Raw genomic sequence first — 7,318 nt, forward strand, 5'->3', positions numbered from 1 at the left:
CATCCCATCCCATCCCAATGAAACCAAACAATGCAAAATTAATTTTTTATACTTTCCCATCCCATCCCATCTTTTCCCATCCCACCCAAATCTTCTCATAAACCAAATGGAGCCTAAGAATCAAAATCGGTTAGAATGGGATTATCATTCCTGAGGTGGAGGGAATCATTATTCCCTCAAATGGGGGAACGCTATTCCACCAAGAGTAGGAATCTCCAATTCTACTCAACCAAACAATGCTTATTTCAATTACGATTCCAGTCCCCTATTCCTAGGAACCAAACAGACAAGAAGTTATGTCGATGTTGTTTCTTTTAATTCTACTAGTAAGTTTGAACATGCTTTGCACGTGGTAATTCTAGATGATGATAATCATAGTAATAATATATCCAATTTTTTTTATAAATTTTATGTATTTTTATTTTTATTTTCATATATTTTTTTGTTTTTTTTATTATTAACCAAATGCTAATTGAAAATCCGAATATGATTACATAAACACCTCATCCAAATATGTAAAAATCGGATTGAGTTGTGATGTTTCAAGTATTATTGATAGGCCTACTTGCTTGGCTATATTCTTCTTTTTGTAATATTTAATACTTCTGGTGTATCTTTTTTTTTTTGTTCATTTATCAAAAAAAATGTAAGATTTAAATAGAGGGAATTGAATGTGATGAAAACCAATAGTTCAGTTTACAATTTAAATTTCGTAATTGAATAGGGACTAAATTCAAAGATGAGTATTTTTGTCAAAAGAAAGTTCGACAATCTTATTCATAGATGTGTTCAATTTTTCTATAATTTTTTATATTTTTGTATGTAAAAATAAGTCTAATATGCCACACTTACTTTTTGTTTAATATGATAAATATATGATATTATACATGTACCTAAAAGTATTTTTGCAAATTTTATGTATTTTTATATTTTATTAACTTCTATTATTTATTTATGACATTAAAGGTTAACATGTTTAACCCAAAATTAGAACTATTGATCTTTGTCATGCAGTAAAATAATTTCATTTTGGATCAATTCTAAATTATGTATTTTATTTTCATTACCAATAAAAATAATTCTTTTTTATTATACTTATTGTTTTAATTTGATTAATAAAAATATCATAAATGTCTTTAAGTTTTTCTACATTTTTTGTAAGTCTTTATATTTATTTCTTTTAAAAATTTTACGGAGAAGTACGGACAGACCCAATGCAAATTTCTGATTCCCACTGCACAGCTATAAACATTCAAAAGGTCGAAAAACCACACTCTATGCACCTATACCCGCCCATGAATTGGCATCAATTCCGAGCTGACACCTACTCCAAATGTACTTTGAACCTACAAATTCTGACCCTAGGCTGAATTGTCATTCTCCTAAAATTTTATTACCTAACTATAACTTCGTAGGTTGATTAATTTGATTTGGATGGTTGAGTTGCTTAGCCACCATTTGGGTTAAAAATGGTTTTGTATTTGAGTCAATTTAAAAATATATGAGTTTATATTGTTTAAAACATTGATACATATCTAATTTAATAAGAAAAAATGGGAGTTAATAATTTAAGTATAAAACTTAATGAGAGGGGATTAAATGAGGTGGGAATTAATAATTGAAGTTATATTTTCAATCTTACCATTAGAGACAGACTAAATACACAATTATGGGCATTTTAGTAGCCAATAAAACTAGCACTAAAGATGTAATAAGATGGCATTTATACCCTTTCTCAAACAAAGAAGTGGAAAATAATTTTAGTCAAAAAAAGATTTTACTTTACATTCACAGTACTATATATAACATAGATTTTTAAAGAGTGAAGAACCACTTGAAAGGACAATAGGAAAATAAACCAACCAAAACAAAGCACAATGCATGTTAACTGCTTTGCAACCAAAGTGGCCTTGAACCACTACATAAGTGACCTTAAGGGGTAGACCTTCACCACATAGTGCTGCATTTGGGTGAGCTAGGGTTGAACATTTATTAAAATTTAAAAGGGCCCACGTGAGGCCCAAGCTCGATGTTGCGTAAATTCTTCAACTCAGTACCTGATTTGCATTTTTGTCAATGTTTGACTCAAGCACCACTACTGTGTTTGGTTAAAAAATAAGGTTGCATTTGGTATTCTTTTTACTGTAAAAAGAGATAAATCCTTAAAATAAGGAATGGCAAATGCAAAAGTTCTTAAAAAGAACTTTCCTTGAGATCTACTTTTCTTATTTTCTATCAAACCTGACATGGCCTTCGTGGTACCTTTGTTGGTTAAAAAAATAATAAAAAATGGGCCCCACCAAAATGTTACTTCATCTAGCTTAAGATGGGACCATGGCAACAAATTAAAGGCTTTGATTTAATTGTTTCAAACTTTCAATGCAGTGTTGGAGCAAATGTGGGTTGAAGCGTGAATCCATGCACACACCTATCATACCCACAACAATACATTAATTAGGTAATTTGTCTGAGTTTCCTGTATGTAGAGATTTAGGCTATGTTTGGTGTGAAGGCCCCTACCTTCCCCGAACTTTTCCTTCAAACCAATCACAACCTTAAATCTTATTGTTTCTTTTGATTTTTGGGGAAGAATTACCCTCCGTTCTTATATATCTCTTTTTTCCTTTACCAAAAAAAAAAGGCTTTATTTTGTGATTTTGTTTTAACATTGCGCTAGCCACGTCATAGAAAAAATCATTTGCTTTTGGGGTTTTTAGACTGCACTCCACCTCAGAAATCCTAGTTCTACCGTACAGTTGGAGGTAGGTATCAGCTCGGAATTGATGCCAATTCACAAGCTGGTATGAATATTATAGGTAGAACTGTTTATAATTTTGAATTATTATAGGTATACAGTTAAAATCAGATTTCTGAGATGGAGTGCAATTTAAAAATCAAAAGTCATTTGATCCGCATCAACCTCTTTGAGTATGTATGTTATTGGAAATGCTTCAAAGCAACAGAATCAACTTACATGAATCTTCAGCTCAAACCCCCCAAATGGGCCCTAAACATTGCCATTCCCTCATCTCAATTGAATAAAAGACCATTAGAAAAAAGAGTTAATTTCACAACCAACGATTTTCTTCTAACTATCCTGCGAATTGTGGGCCATCTGCATTGAATGAAACTAGTAAAATTCAATGTGACACTCGAGTTTCTGATTAAAAAAAATTGATACGCATATCAAGACAACCATATAATTGTTTTTGTACCATTTTATTAAATTATTGCGAAATCAATGGAACTTTGTTGCTACGGCATTTGCATAAAAATTGTCTTATTCATTAAATCATCTGGCAACCATATAATGTCTTATTCATTAAAAATGTTAGTACAATCATCTTCCACCTACTCTGTATCTAAATCAGGTTCGAAATGTTTATAGGGTTTTGCACTTTTTAGACACATTCTATGTGGTCAAGGATGAAAAAATTATTCCCTCCAACTTCCAACTTAGGGTTACAAATGAATCGAATCAAATTCGATAACGGGTACATCCAAATCCGGTCCATTAAGAATGAGAGATTTGAGTTCGATCTAATATATATTTGAATCTAATTGGTTTATATATTTGATTGACAAAAATATGCCTGTTTGGTTCATGGGAATAAAGGACTGGAATCAACATCAGAATGGGTCATTCTGATTCCAACTGTTAGATTGGATGGAATTAGAATCCCATTCTTATTTCTGATGGAATGACATTTCTCTATTTGAGGGGATGATCATTTCCTCCCTCTCTCTTTGGAATGAAATCCCATTCAGGCTAATCTCGATTCTCATTCAGATTATTATCTAAACCAATGGAAATTGGCTATTCCCATTATGATTCTAAAGGATTTCAATTTTAATTTCGGCTATAAACCAAATGGACCCTAAATCAAATTTTATAACTTAAAAGTAGCTTAAAACTTAATTATGAAAAATGGAATCTTAATATTGAATCTTAACATATCATATCAAACAATATCTGAATTTGGTCTGATTAACAAACAGATCATATTTATCAGATAATGGCTAAAAAACTATCCAAATCTAACTTAAGCAAACCCGAATTAGATCATCAGACTCAATCCAATTCATTGCAGCCCTACTCCGGACCTATTAGACTTGAATCCCACATAGAATCATTTGGGTTATTAGGTCATGAGTTGAATGGTTTGAGCATACTGTCAATGGCTTGATTGGTACAAACAAAAATACAATAAATAAATAAATAAATTATTCTAGTTATCATTTAAAACTATTCTACATCAAAATCTATACTATATAAAAAAGTGTGGATTCATAATGGAAGTTTTTTTGAATTAATTATTTGTTTGAAAAAGGGTATGAAAGTCATTTAATTATACCTTTAATACTAGTATTAATAGCTACTAAAATGTCTATATTTGTCTGTTATTGTAAGGGTTGAACCTCATTTAATCCCCTCTCAATAAGTTTTATACTTAACGTATTAACTCCTATTTTCTCTTATTAAATCTCATATTTAAATTATTTTTCATTAATAAATGCTACCAATTAAATACATGCCAATATTTTTAATAATATAAGCCCATATATTTTAAAACTGACTCAAAAACAAAATAATTCTTTATCCAAGTGGTGGCTAATCAATTCAACCATCCGAATCAAATTGATCAACCTATGAAGTCATAATTAAGTAATAAAAATTTTAAAATAGAAATAAATATATAAAATTACAGAAATATAGAAAAAATAATCATATTTATGATATTTTTATTAATAAAATTAAAAAAATAAGTGTAATAAACAAGAATTATTTTATTGATAATGAAAATGAAATACATAATTTAGAATTGATAAAAAATAAAATTATTTTACTATCAAGCAAAGATCAATAATTCAACTTTTGGGTCAAATATGTTAACATTTAATGTCATAAATAAATAATAATAATTAATAAAATATAAAAATATAAAAATGAAAAAAAATACATAAATTTTGCAAAAAAAAAACATTCAAGAACATGTATAATATCATATAATTATCATCTTAACAAAAAGTAAGTGTGACATCAAAATTATTTTTAAATATAGAAATACAAAAAAAATATAAAAAGAAATTGAATACATCTATAATTTTATATTTAAACTACTATTAAAAATATGAATAAGATTGCAGAACATTTTTTTACTAAAATATTCATTAATTAATTTAGTCCCTATTTAATTGTGAGGTTTAAACTTTAAATTGAACTACTACTTTTCACCTCATTCAATTCTCTCTATTTAAATACTACAGTTATTTGATAAATGGACAAAAAAAAAGATACACCAAAATATAAAACATTACAAAGAAGAATCTAGCTAAGCAGGTAAGTCTGTCAATGATACTTGAAACTTAACAAATCGATTCGATTATCACATATTTAGATGATGTGTTTATGTAATCAAATTTGGAAATTTTCAATTTACATCCGATTTATGATAAAAAACTCGAAGCAGATGGCTTTGATTAATCAAGTAATTAATGGATCTAGAATGAATCCATTTGCCTTATAAATTTATATCGGGTCAACTAGGTTATTGTACTTTTATTGAGTTTATTTCTTGTACTCTAAGCAATTTTCAACATGGTTTTTGAACCACCATTGACTCGGACGGTCAGACCGTTTGGCTCGAGAACCGTCCAAGCAATCAGTTCCATTTTACTCCAAACCCAGTCCCTGGCCAAAAACCATTGACCCAGGCATTTTAACCATCGACCCGTTCAACCCATTCAACGGTTTTTGGCCATTTTTGTCAGAATGTGCCATCCATTCGAACCAGACAGTTGAACCATCAACCTAAAAACCGGTGGCCAGAACGGTTCCGATTTCGGATAGTTTTTTAAAATATTGTTTTTCAATGAAGATTAGCCATTGACTTTAAAAACATTTTTGAGAAACAGGCATCCCACGAACCGTTTTAACTGCTTGTTATTTAATTATTAATTTATTATTTGGTCATCCAATATGAACCAAGTCTCATACCATTGCTCCAAAACCCAACTTTTTAAACTTTGGCCGGATGGGAATCAGGCGAGTCAAACTTTTTAAATATGGGCCACATCATTAAGGGAGAATAATGCACCCGCGTTTTCCGCTTGAAGTGCTCACTGTTTAGCCACATAAGGCTAAGGGATCCTGAAATCATGACTTTTTGAACAAAGAAACAAATTGGTGGAGTCCACATAAGTAAGCCATTTTCTCTTTAAGGATTGGAGACCTCACCATGTCGCCATGACCTACCTCCTCTCTCTCTTGTATCTACCTTTAAATTTTTTATTTGGGTCATTTTCAGCCCAAAATAGTTTAAAGGGAAAGTATGGTTTTGGACCAACTTTTCAGCTCTAATTTGACAGTCAACTTTGAATATACATGATGAAGTCATTTTAAAATTTAAGTCCTACATAGGGAAAAATGATATATACTTCTTAAAAACTGTTCTGGCAGAATTTTTAAGTTATTAATGAATTTGGTAATGGTGGGTAGACCCTTATCCAACCTAATTGTTTTGTTTTTTCTTTCTTTCTACAAACGATGTTTTTAAGGTTATGTTTGGTTGCAATGTATATTTATTTGCACTGATGCAAAATCATGACAGTGTAAATGATTTTGGTGCAAATTATGATATATTTTTATTTCAAATCATACCTTATTTTGTTTGACTGCAATACAAATGAAATAAATCAAGACTTTAAGCAAAATAAATTAAAATTCAAAACAAATTCAAATCAAAATTTGCATTATTTTCATTTGCACTCCTATACATTTGTACTAATACAAATAAAATTGCACTGCAACCAAACACAACCTAAGTTACTAACCTTTACAATTTACTTTAAAATTATGCCCCCTTTGGGGTGTAACTGAATTGAACCTACTCATAAGCTATTCGAGTTTGAGTTGATAATATAATTAATTCAAGTCAAGCTCGAACAAGTAAAGTTGAGTTTGAGTTTCATAATTTCTAGCTCAAGTGGCTCATGAGACTAGTGGAATATAATAAAATTTATTTTTTTAATAATTTTATATATTAAAGTTTTATAATATAAATTAATAAATTTATAATCAAGTTTATTAATATATTTTTATTTATAATTTATAACATTAGGGTCTATTTAGTTCATAGTCAAAATTGGAATCGTAATCGCTTAATCCCATAGTCAGTTTGGTTCAGACAAGAATGGAAATGAGAATTGGAGTCAGCAGGAATGAGATTTCATTCCCAAGGGAGGGGCAGGGGATGGCCATTTTCTCAAATGGGGAAATGTCATTCCATCAGGAATGGAAATAAGATTCCAATTCCAC

Source organism: Nelumbo lutea, chromosome 5, assembly GCF_056320005.1.
Source record: "Nelumbo lutea isolate HS-2025 chromosome 5, American lotus-T2T, whole genome shotgun sequence".
Classification (NCBI taxonomy): domain Eukaryota; kingdom Viridiplantae; phylum Streptophyta; class Magnoliopsida; order Proteales; family Nelumbonaceae; genus Nelumbo; species Nelumbo lutea.